At 39.4% G+C, this 13,341-nt stretch overlaps 1 long non-coding RNA gene across 3 annotated transcripts in view; it reads left to right on the top strand.

The window, feature by feature from the left end:
- The first annotated feature begins 2,163 nt into the window (after positions 1-2,163).
- Positions 2,164-13,341, top strand: part of LOC110743163 — a 41,792-nt gene continuing 30,614 nt past the window's right edge. Inside the window, exons 1-6 of one of the 3 annotated variants that reach the window (XR_002521772.2) lie at positions 2,166-4,284; positions 4,434-4,503; positions 6,578-6,800; positions 7,399-7,542; positions 7,748-7,858; positions 8,734-8,773. This is a non-coding gene — a long non-coding RNA (uncharacterized LOC110743163). Of the gene's footprint in view, positions 4,504-6,577; positions 6,801-7,398; positions 7,543-7,747; positions 7,859-8,733; positions 8,774-13,341 lie in introns of those variants that run through there. The other 2 variants (XR_002521770.2, XR_002521771.2) reach the window with 2 other exon arrangements.

The following is a 13,341-nucleotide window of genomic DNA, read 5'->3' as shown; positions in this document are numbered from 1 at the left end:
TCCATTCACAATTACTTCCAAAGAGAGAATGAAATACCTAGGAATCCAACTACAAGGGATGTAAAGGACCTTCAAGGAAAACTACAAACCACTGCCGCGAGGAAATAAAGATGATACAAAACCGTTTATTGAAGAACATACTACGCTCATGGATAGAAGAATCATCGTGTGAAAATGGTCATACCAAGGTAATTTTATAGATTCAATGCCATCCCATCAAGCTACCAATGAGTTTTCACAGAATTGGAAAAACTGCTTTGTGTTCATATGGAACCAAAGAGCACGTGATTGCCAAGACAATCCTAAGTCAAAAAGAACAAAGCTGAGGCATCACGCTACCTGACTTCAACCATACTACAAGGCTACAGTAACTAAAACAGCATGGTAATTGGTACCAAACAGATAGACCTAATGGAACAGAACAGAGTCCCTCAGGAAATAATACCACACATCTACAGCCATCTGATCTTTGACAAACCTAAGAAAACAAGAAATGGGGAAGGATTCTATTTAATAAATGGTGCTGGGAAAATTGGCTACTATAAATAGAAAGCTGAAACTGATCCTTTCCTTACTCCTTACACTAAAATTAATTCAAGATGGATTAGAGACCAAATGCCAGATCTAATTTAAAACCCTCTAGAAGAAACCTAGTAATACCATTCAGGACATAGGCATGTAAGGCAAGAACTTCATGTCTAAAACACCAAAAGCAACAGCAACAAAAGCCAAAATTGGCGGGATCTAATTAAACTAAAGAGCTTCTGCACAGCAAAACAAACTACCATCAGAGTGAACAGGCAACCTACAGAATGGGAGAAAATTTTTGCAATTCAATTATCTGACAAAGGGCTAATATCCGAACCTACAAAGAACTCCAAACAAATTTACAAGAAAAAAAACAAACAACCCCATCAAAAGGGGCCAAGGATATGAACAGACTTCAAAAAGAAGACATCTACAGCCAACAGACACATGAAAAATGCTCATCATCACTGGCCATCAGAGAAATGCAAATCAAAACTACAATGAGATACATCTCACACCAGTTAGAATGGTGATCATTAAAAAAGTCAGGAAACAACAGGTGCTGGAGAGGATGTGGAGAAATAGGAACACTTTTACACTGTTGGTGGATTGTAAACTAGTTCAACCATTATGGAAAACAGTATGGCGATTCCTCAAGGATCTAGAACTAGAAGTACCATATGACCCAGCCATCCCATTACTGGGTATATACCCAAAGGATTATAAATCATGCTGCTATAAAGACACATGCACACATATAAGTTTATTAAGTGCACTATTCACAATAGCAAAGACTTGAATCAACCCAAATGTCCATCAACAGTGACAGATTGGATTAAGAAAAATGTATAACATATACACCATGGAATACTATGCAGCCATAAAAGGATGAGCCAGTCTTTGTAGGGACATGGATGCAGCTGGAAACCATCATTCTCAGCAAACTATCACAAGAACAGAAAACCAAACACCGCATGTTTTCACTCATAGGTGGGAACTGAACAATGAGATCACCTGGACTCAGGAAGGGGAACATCATACACCGGGGCCTATCATGGGGAGGGGGTAGTGGGGAGGGATTGCATTGGGAGTTATACCTGATGTAAATGATGAGTTGATGGGTGCTGACGAGTTGATGGGTGCAGCACCCCAACATGGCACAAGTATATATATGTAATAAACTTGCACGTTATGCACATGTACCCTAGAACTTAAAGTATAATAATAAAATTTAAAAAAAAAAATCGGAAAAAAAAATGAATTTTCTGGTTGGGCGCGGTGGCTTATACCTGCAATCCCAGCTCTTTGGGAGGCCGAGGTGGGTGGATCACGAGGTCAGGAGTTCAAGACCAGCCTGGCCAAGATGGTGGAACCCCATCTCTACCAAAAATACAAAAATTAGCTGGGCATGGTGGTGGATACCTGTAATCCCAGATAGTTGGGAGGCTGAAGCAGAGAATTTCTTGAACCCGAGAGGTGGAGGTTGCAGTGAGCTGAGATCACGCCACAGCACTGCACTCTAGCATGGGTAACAAAGTAAGACTGTTTCAAAAAAAAAAAAAAAAGAACTTTCTTACATTCAGCAGGCCCTTGGTATCAGCAGGGTGGGGATGAGGGTGAGGTTTGGGGAAGGGATTGGTTCTAAGACTCTCCCTGTAACACCATAATGCACAGATTGTTCAAATTCCTTGTATAAATGTAGTATTTGCATGTAAGGTACACACATCTGCCCTATATTTTAAATTGCCTCTAGATTACTTAATAATACCTAATACAATGTAAATGGCATGTAAATGGTTGTCTTATTTTTTTAATTGTGTTATTTTTTATTGTTGTATTGTTGTTTTCAAAAATATTTTCAATGCAAGGTTAATTGAATCTGCTAGAGTGGAACCGTGGATATGGAGAACTGACTGTATTTAATATGCAAGCAAAGGGTATGCGATCTGCAGCTATTTTGCTCACTTATGTTATTTCCTAGTCCATGTAGATATGATAGTTCGAGACTAGTGTCTTAGACCCGTAAAGAAAAGCATCTGGATAAATATTTGGATTTATTTTAGTGGTTGAAACATGCGATTGAAGAAGCTTGGAGACCACAGTCTTGGTAACCCAGAGGAGATCTGGGAGCTCATCACATCCAAACTTTCATTTTAGCAATAAAGCATCTGAAGCTTCCCCCACATCCTAGGAGAAATGATCTGGTCAAAAGCACAGTGTGTCAGCAACCAAGGCCGGCTCTCTAATTCCCACTCCAGCGTTCTTGAGAAAATGAGACCAATAGGGTGATAAACAATTCCCCTGAAACAGCAGGGCAACTTGTAGGAAGCTGTCAAACTTCTTCCTCCGGCGTAGCACAAATTTTAATCGGTGGTACCTAGAACAGTTTCCATTTTTGTGAAAAATGGCATCTGATCAATTTCCTCACTTCCAGTAGAGGCCGCCTGCTGTGGCTGCATTTCTACTGGCCAGTTCTCATTGGCCAGCATCTGCCTTCTTTTCCTGTGGAAATAAAACTTACGGGCAGGAGAAAGGACATATTTGGTAATGTTACGCTCCTCAGCTTCCTGCTCCGGCTGTCTCAGCTGCAAAATGTCAAGGGAAAAAATATCCCTCCAACTTGGAATGAATTCCAGACAGACCCTGATGCCTGCAAATTTGTCAGAGGGAGCCAAGTCCAGAGAAGCAGAACATGAAGAAGGTTCATTATTCGACTTCAAGAGACATTCAAATAATCAGACACTCTGGTATTTATGATTTTCCCCATTTCAGATGGTCTGTAGTTCACAACATTCCCCTCCCTTTACCGCTGATTCTGAGCTTCCTTTTACATTAAACCTCAACAGTTATAAAAAGACTCTCACATTACTCGTAAGCCGCAGGCACTACTAGGAGACACTCTGTTCACACAGGGCTGTTTGGGGCTGGGGAAGGGCAGCTCTTTTTGATTATTAGTCTGGGGAGGCCAGGCCAGGAAGTCAGGCTCACTTCACCCTGACCGCGCCACCGGAGTCCTCATGTAGCTCCCAAGTCTGTGCCAAGGCCTCCTGCCACTCACAGCACCAAATGCGATGATCTTTACTAAAAAGCACTTATTTCCATTGGCTTTCTTATTCATTTAGTCTTTTCTTTTCATGGGGGGCAGTGCGGGGTGGAATAGCCAGTTTATCCTGACTTCCACTTTGTGAATATTCCACCAGGATTGTTTATAAAGTTGAGTTTGGGGGGAACTTCATCTTTCTCCTGGCATTCGGCACATTTTCTGTCTCCTTTAGAACCGTTGCCACATGCTGGCAAAAAGATAAGGAAACTGAACTTGTAATCCAAACCTCATTAAATTGCTGCATACACATTTTCCCTTCCATTTCTTGCTCTCTATTTCTAAATGCCATGCTATTTGTTTGTACTCGGTCACCTTAAATCCTTATTTGGGTTCTCTAACAGGCACGAAGGCATCCAAATATCAATTTTAGTAACTGGTGGAAGTGCCCACATGAGGGATGGGATGTTCAGTCTTAACATGTGGTCTTTATGAATAAGGGTCTTCATTTTTTCTTTTCCTAAACTGTCCAGCTCCTCTACGCTGGTTTTGCTCCTCAACAGTCCAAGGTTTGTGCTACTTCCATGGTGATCATCTGTTAGGTCATAAACATTAGATTGTGGCATCACTGAATGAGTCAGTTGGGAGGAAGCTGGGCTGGAAATACAGCTGAGAGCCTCTGTTGACAGATGGATGCCTTCTTAATCACAGCCTGTGTGGGTAAAGGGAAAGCCTTGCTTGGCCAACCCCTCCCACTCCCACCCCCACCCCCTGCATTGATTCACAAACCTGGACTGCTCCGGAGGAGGCTGGGAAAGTCCATCCCCAGGGAATACCACTTTTTTCCTCCTCCTGCCTCTCACAGGACACCCACACGACTAGGAGGAGGCAGAAAGTGAACAGGGAACTCTTATTACTTTTTGAGTGTCAGCAAGGTAAACCTTTCATTTTCTTTTCCAAATCCTAAACATTTCCCTCTTAAACAGTTGATATTGTTAGCATTGTTTGTTTCTCAGTGTGTGTCCATCTGCCTTTTCTGTAAAATGGGCATAATGAGAGCTCACCTTTCAGAAAACAGTGGGTAGGGCTAGATGGTATAATTATGCTCCCTTTCATCAGTTTTCCCTATCTCTATTAAGCACCAGGTGCTATTGGAAAAGTTACCTTTTTATCAGATTTTTAAAATACAATTGCCGGAGCACATATTTAATTTTAGAAGAAATAGTTTAATAGTTCTAAACATGGGGTTTCAGACAGCCCTGTGTCAAGAGCCGCTGTACGCTAGGTTGCTAGGAGACTGGACAGCCAAAGAAACAATGCCCTTTCCTGTGACCACTATCAAGAACTGCTCAGGATTCCTGCCAGCCTGTGAGCCTTTATCGTTCAGTCATTTTAGACCTCAAAGAGAACATTCCATCAAGGGATTAGGTTCTATCATCTCACTGGAATGCAATGTAAGACCCCAGAAACTCTAGTACAAACAAATTTACTATGGCTCAGATTAATAATAGATAGCACTTGAGTGTGTGCCCCAGTTGTGTTCCCTCTCTGCTAAGGATAGGATAAATGAAAATAAATTGCAAATTCAGCAGGGAGATTCAGACCAAACGTAAGGAAGAACTTCTGCCATTAAGGACATAGAAGTTGTGAAGATTGCCCCTTGGGAAGAGTTGTTAAGATTAGCCTGAAAGAGCATATTTGAAGGATGAAGATGCAGCCCTCACTGGCAATGGAGGACAAGGTGATATGATTTCCTACGTTTTCTTCAAGACACAAGATTCTCCTAGTTGTGGAAAAGTGACTCTATGCATTACTCACCGCTATTAAGATTGTTATTCATGATCAGGCCTGAGTGAAAGCCAGGCTACTCTTACATAACAAAGGCAGATTCTCAGTGTTGGAAGATAACTGAGGAGCCATTCATTTCATCCCTCTTCTTTCACCAATGAAAAATCAGAGACACAGAGCATTCGCTGCCACATGGCCAGCAGAAGAGCTGGGCCTAGGACCCAGACCTCTAAGGCTGTCTGTGCTGTGCGCTGTACTACACCACGTTTTCACTAATAATATAGATCTATTTAAAACATAGCTTCATCTCTGAACCCCTGTGGATTTTACATTCTGAAAATGCTTTTATAAGAATTCTGTTTATGACATGAGCAGCACTGAAGCAGAAATCTGAGGAACTCTGGGGATTGGTGTGGCTAAAGATCCCAATTTAGAAGAATAGTTTAGGCAAAGCACAAAAGAGGAAATGTTATTTATATGAGCTCATTTCTACTCACCAAAAAATTTAAAAATTAAACTCAAGACCCAACAACTTTTTCCTTTCCTCAGTCCAACATGAGAGGCTTACACATGTATCCCTTTTCCCCAAACCTGTGAGCTTGTCTAATATGTAGTCTCAAGTTTATAAGCTTCCCTTAGAAAAAGTTCTATTTCATTTCTATAAATCATAATTCTCTTGTTTTATAATCCTTGAAATGGATAGTGCTGCCTCATCTTTGATGAAGCATTCAACAGCTTTAATTTCTAAGTTATAAATTATTATTTCTTCTTTAAAAAAATCTTAGAGGTAAATCTGTCTGTTTCACATAGGAAGCCAGTGGAGTTGTTCCTCATGCTTTCCCCAAGAAGCTGCATCCGAAGGGCTTCCTCACCCCGGCTGTGATCACAAGTCATGCCTCACAGATTCATTTCCTTATAGAATGACTTCAGAAAGCCAGCATTTTTAATAAATAGGAAGTCAATTATATTTAATGACTAAATTCTCACCTGAAGTTGATACTAATACTATGATAACTCTCGTGTGCCCTATTTTGGTCTTTTAAAGTTCTTTGCTGTACATCTAAGAAAATCAGAATTTCGGTAGACTCCTCGTGCAGTCCGAGAAGGCAATTTCCTAGCTGGTTTGACTTAAGGGGTTCCAGAAGGCATTCTTATCCCACATATTTCTTCTGTTGATCAGTCAGCAACTGAAATTCCAACTAATGGATTCCATTCTTCCAGTTAAGACATCATCTCCAGAAAACTGTGCTAGTTGGCATCCAGCAGTGCCCAAGTATTATTTAACCCATTAGAACCTGTGACAACATCAGCTTTATTTCCTGGACCTCAGCCTGGAACAAAGGAGAGCTACACTTGGATAGTAAACACAAGTGATCTGGATAGATTATGCTGGGAAAAGAAGCCTGGAGTGGGCAGTACAGTGGGAGAACAAAGTAAGAATCAGGTAAAGACTGCCAAAAAACGCTATCACTGAATCACAGCTTTCTCTTGTTTTGGGGGTCTGTATTTATATTACTTGTTTCTCAAGCATCCTTAATATATTTATTTACTTTCTCAAAAGACTTTACTGTCATTAATCTATTTGGATTTTCAAACTGAGTCAGAAGCATACATTATGATATCATTAACTTGAGGGTATGCTAGAATCAAAATGTCCTTCTAGAATAAGTGTATATTCGAGTAAGTAAAAAACTTAAGGGGAAAAACAGGAGAGCTACTACTCAACTTTTATGGTGATTTACATATGTTAGGTGAGGCAAGAAAGAGGTAGAATGTAAAAGAAAAGGAAATTTAGGTCATTTTTTAGGCTAAGAAAAATCAAGTTGGGGGAATTCAAGGACTGGAAACACCAGTAGAAAGCTAAAGATACACTTTAATCCCAGAGATGTCTCTTAGAAAATATAGTAGTGGTTATAGAGATAGGCTGTTGGGTGATGACAATGCTAGGGCCATAGTAATGTTTCTGAAGAAAGCAACATCCTTTATCTTACTATCATTGGAGAGGTACACTGATTGTATGGCACTTTTATTGATACTACTAGAAAATTATGCAAGACATCTCACAGAGCAGAATCAGACTTGCAGCCCATGATAAAACAGAAGACCGTCTGCAACATCAAAGAAATACAGAAGATTTTATGGCTTGCTGTTTGTTTACCTACAAGGGAAATGCCTGAAGGCCTGAAGTATGTATTACATGTAGTTTGGCTGCACTTAGAGGAAAAACTTGGATTTCTAACTTGTGTCAAACAAAGAATGCATTGTCCTTGGTCCATATTGATTGGTGAAACACAGAAATTTTCCATTTATTATTCACTTTATTATTGCATTTATTTATTTTTGACTACAGTTTGTTTTTTAATTTCATTACACCTGTTTTCATTCATGCAGTGAAATCACTCCTTATCCTTGGGAGAAAATGACAAGAAACGACAGCCATGGAATCTTCCTCTGGATATGGGAACAAAAATAGCTCTCAGAATAAATAGTGGCCACACCCAGGTAACTTCTTCATGAGGTGGCTTGGTGACTTCACAAGATAGGCCCCACCCGACCCATATGGGATGAGCACCATCTGGGCTGACCTCCTCTTTCGGGGTCTGTAATTACTGCACAAAGATGAAGGTGCATCTATGAAAGCAAACTTTGTCAAGATCTCAGTGACACACTCTGCTTTTCCAAATTACCTCAATTGGCAGTGTATATTAGAGTCATGGAATGTCTCTGGAAAGATACATAGGAGACCTAGTGACATTGGATCCTTCAGAGAGGATGACTTTTCACTGTGCACTCCTTCAGACCACCGGAAATTCGGAAATGTATATGGTTGGTGTGCATGTATTATCTCCTTAAAACTAGCTAGCTACCTATCTATCTACCTACCTACCCACCTACCTTCCTACCCAGCTAATTAATTAGCTAACCAAATTTATAAGGTGTTAAAAAAAAAAAAAAGAAAAGCCAAATAACTGGAAACACTTAGATCTTCCTCTGCTGCTATTTAGCTAACTGTTCAATTTAACTCTTAAATAAGTTATTTCCTCTGAGTTTTTTTTTTTTTTCTTCCACAGAAACTCTACACCTAAGCAACACTGGTTTCCTTGTCCTTCCCCAAACATGCCAGGCACATCCCAGCCTCAGCTCCTTTGCAAAAACAATTTCCAATGCCTGGAAAAATCTTGTTTTTGTTATCTCCATGGCTCGCATTTTGCTTAGTTTAAGTCTTGACTCAAATATCACTTTCTCAATAAGGCCTACCTTGATTATCCTATTTAAAATTGCAAACTTAACACCCCAGAATTCCTCATTCATTTTATCTTTCATAGTAATGATCTTCTGTTTTTCTTGTTTGTTTTATTTTATTTTATATTTTTAAGATGGAGTTTTGCTCTCGTTGCCCAGTCTGGAGCACAATGGCATGATCTCAGCTCACCGCAACCTCTGCCCACCAGGTTCAAGTGACTCTCCTGCCTCGGCCTCCTTAGTTGGGATTACAGGCATGTGCTACCACACCTCGCTAATTTTGTATTTTTAGGTGAGACGGGGTTTCTCCATGTTGGTCAGGCTGGTCTCAAAGTCCCGACCTCAGGTGATCCACCCGCCTTGGCCTCCCAAAGTGCTGGGGTTACAGGCAAGCCACCGCGCCTGGCCGTAATGATCTTCTTTTTAAAGTACTATGTAAGCATCTTAGTACTTAACATCTTTATTGTCTATATCAAACTCTAGAACCAAGCTCCAAGAAGGCAAGGATTTGTCTTCAAATCTTTTGCTCACTGTTGCTTCCCCCAGCACCTAAGTACTGCTTAGCACTTATAGCTTTTCAAGAAATAATTGCTGAGTAGATAAAAGAACTAATGAGTTTTGCTTTCTAAATTTTTTATTCTTGATTGAATATTATTAAATGATTTGAGACTGACACATCTAGTTTTTAATTTCATGATTATTGTTAAGTTTTTCAAAAACAGATTTCAATGTATATTTTGAAAATAAGTTCAAGAATAGCATTTTCTAAAAATGGCCAAGAGATATATGAAAAGATGTTCAACATCACTAGTCATCAGAGAAATGCAAATTAAAACCACAGTGAACCTCACACCCATTAGAATGGCTGTTATCCAAAAAGCAAAAGATAAAAAGTGTTGGTGAGGATCTGGAGAAAAGAGAACCCTTGTACACTGTTAGCGGGCATGCAAATGGGTGCAGCTGCTTCGGTTGCTATGGAAAACAGCATGGAGGCTCCTCAGAAAATTAAAAATAGAACTATCATATGATTCAGTAATCCCATTTCTGTTATTGATCCAAAAGAATTGAAAGCAAGATCTCAAAAAGGTAATTGAACTCTCACGTTCACTGTGGCATTATTCACAATGACCAAGACATGTAATCAATCTAAATGTCCATCGACCGATGAATGGATAAAGAAACGTGGTATATACATACGATTAATATTATTTAACCTTTGAAAAGAAGGAATCCTGCCATTGGTGACAACATGGATGAATCTGGAGGACATTTATGCTAGTGAAATAAGCCAGGCACAGAAAGACAAATATTGTATGATTTAAGTTATATGTGGAATCTAAAACAGTCAAACTCATAGTAGTAGAGAATAGAATGATGGTTACCAGAAGCTGGAGGGGGTGGTGAGAGAATGGGAAGTTGTTGCTCGAAGTGCACAAAGTTTCTGTTATACATAATGAATAAGCCCTAGAGATCTACTGTACAGTGCAGTGTCCATAGTTATGAGTACTGTATTATATACTTAAACATTTGGTAAGAGGAAAGATCTTATGTTAAGTGTTCTTATCACAAATAATAATAATAAAGAGGGTGAGAGAAAACTTTTGGAGACAATGGATAGGGTTATTGCATAGATTGTGGTGATAATTTCACAGATGTGTACTTATCTCCAAACTCAAGTTGTATACATACAGTATGTGCTGTTATTTTTTGTCGGTTATACCTTTAAAACATGGGGTTTTTAAGTGATCTTCTCTAATTGTGAAGTACACCTTTTTCCACTTGACAACTCGTTTGCCTGGCGCATATCCTAATGTTTGTTAACAGATCCTTAACATCTAGATTATTGTTATTAAGATATCATTTTCTGTTGATCAATTTTTAACTTTGGGGGATATCTTTAAGATAATCATTCTCTTTTGAACAAATGTATCATCATTGTTTGAATGTATCCATGTTTATAAGCTTTCAACACTCATTACCTGAAACAGGTTTCGTTTCATCAACTAGAGTAGTTAACTAGTGACTTCAACCAGGAGGAGACTTAAACATAGGGAATTAGGCACCAAAAAAGTCCATTTGAGGATTGAGGGCCAGACAACGCCACTGTAACCTTTGAGGAATTCAGGAAGTTGCAAGAATCATGGGAAACCACCCCATGACTCTTGATCTCAGCAACAGCTGTGGCACTGGGGCAGGTTATCAGCAGATTTCCCAGAAGCTGCTGTAAAACCCTGTATCTGTTGTCTGTTCCATTCCCCACATTGCCCACTACTGCTAAAAAGGAAATAACAGCTTCTACTTCTCCCCTTTCTGTAGAATTTGTCTTTCCCAACGTGCTCTAATTTATAAACGAGAAAAGGATTTCCATTTTCAAACCCCACAGGTTCCTCAATGTACAGATTTCCATAGGCCTCAAACCTGAAAGAAATAGAAAGCAAATTGAATTCCTCCTCAGTCTACCAGTTTGTTTTGGTGGTCACTGCTACTAAGTTCTACTGATGTGCACATTCTGTAGGTAAATCCCAAAGATGAGCACATCATGTTCATGTCTCTCTTCCTTAATGACCATGGCATGCTTCTCCAGATTGTCTTTTTCTACTCCCAACACAGTGAATATCATGGGAAGCAATCCTAAAGTTACAGAACATAATTCACATAATATGCCTGTACCATAGGTTAAGAAAATTAGCAAATATTGTTCTTCTAATTTAATAATTGTCCATTATTGGCCAGGCATGGTGGTTCATGCCTGTAATCTCAGCACTTTGGGAGCCCAAGGTGGGCAGATCGCTTGAGTCCAGGAGTTTAAGACTAGCCTGGGCAACATGGCAAAACCCTGTCTACGCAAAACACACACACACACACAAAACAGTCAGGCATGCTTGTAGCATGCCTGTGGTCCCAGCTACTGAGGAGGATGAAGTAGGAGGATTGCTTGAGCCTGGGCAGTCAAGACTGTAGGGAGCCATGATTGCACCACTGCACTCCAGCCTGGGTGACAGAGAGATCCTGTCTCAAAATAATAATAATAATAATAATAATAATAATAATAATAATAGTAATCCATTATATTTCTTATAAGTCCCCTCTCTACCTCAGTTACCTTGCCTTATTATAAGAAGAGGATATAATAGTACTTATTTTATAAGATTATTGTGAGAATTAAATGGAACTTCATCTGCCTATCTACCTAGCTATGTATTTATGTATGTAAGATGTATGTATGTATGTATGTATCTATCTATCTATCTAGAGTTTGGAAGAGTGCCTGGACCACTGTAAATGCATAGTACAAGATAGCTACTATTATTACTATTGCTGTTGTCATCATAATCATCACTCTTTTCTGTAAAAACTAATGGGCTTATATTTCAGATAAATATGTTGAACTTAATTCTCTTTACGTGTCCCTGAAACTATTTATGCCTTTTCCATGGTCTCTTCCTGTGAAACGTGTAGTTCTTCCCTGCTTAAATATGGACTTGGCCATGTGACATGTTTTGGTCAACAGCATACGAGCAGAAGTGACAATCTGCCAGTTCTAAACCTAGGTCTTAAAAGCTCTGCAAGTGTACTTCCACTTGCATCTTTGCATCTCCGCCACTGACATGAGAAGATTCCCTTTTGGTCACTCCTACCCCTTCAGCCTGGGCCCCAGAATGAATACACATAGGCCAGAGATGCATTGGTCAATTCACAGAATCACAGTGAGAAACAAAGCCACCAGCCATGTCCAACCTAGATCATCGGAACCCCATCCTTCCCACAATAGGTGTAAACAATAAGTGATTGCTGTTTAGAGCCTCTGAACTTTGGGGTAGTTTGCTATGCAGCAGTGGTGAACTAATACACTTTATTTCAGATGCACCTACCAGTGACTGAGTCAAATGATGACATCTGCTCTTCAACCAAGTCATATTGCATGTTTTGCCCAAATGCTGGCCATGACTCTTTGTGAACGTTGCACAGAGTAGTGCTGCAAAAACTTGAGTGGGTTTGGGGAGAGGCAAGGATTGGTGCCATTTTCTGCCTTCTGTTTTTTGCCGCCTTCAACAGTCTGCCAGCTGCTGCAGCTGCACCTTTTGGACAAATGATGTGATATCCTGGGCATTAGCTTAAATGGTACCACACATGTAAAGAGCCACAGCTGCTATTTGTTGTGCTTCTTGCTGTTCTTGGCTCTGTTGCATTGCCTAAGGGTGGCATAGATTTCTACACACGAAGCAAGGCTTTCCAAGATTCACAGATAGAACTTTGATCAATGCAGCCACTAATGATGATGACTGTGCATGGGAAAATAGGGTGGAATCATTTCTGAACAGCCTAAAATTTTTTTAGAGTAAGAAGAATATAAATTAGTTAATCATATAAACATGCATGCTATATCATTGTATGGTTTGTCTTTTCAGGGAAAAGCTAAGACCTCACCTATATTGTTAATGTGTGTGTATATATATGTTTTTTAACATTATTTAATGAGCTAATTTTTGCTTCCTTTGTAGGTTTTGCATAAAGATATTCATGTTAGCATAATGTAGATAAATCTCATGAGTTAATTATTCACTAAATCAAATTTATAATTAGTTTCCATTTCTAAGTAAAAGGTTGAATTGTTCTGCATGTGTTGTGTGGAATAATTGAAAATCATTATTAATTAGTACATGCTGCTGGTGACTGAGATCCCTCTCAAAAATTTCTGAGCTTGGTTTGAAACATAAAAATAAGAAAATAAGAATAAACAT

The sequence above is a fragment of the Papio anubis genome, chromosome 6 (assembly GCF_008728515.1).
Source record: "Papio anubis isolate 15944 chromosome 6, Panubis1.0, whole genome shotgun sequence".
NCBI lineage: Eukaryota > Metazoa > Chordata > Mammalia > Primates > Cercopithecidae > Papio > Papio anubis.
The sequence above is the reverse complement of the archived record's forward strand: the minus strand, read 5'-3'. Positions and strand labels throughout refer to the sequence as shown.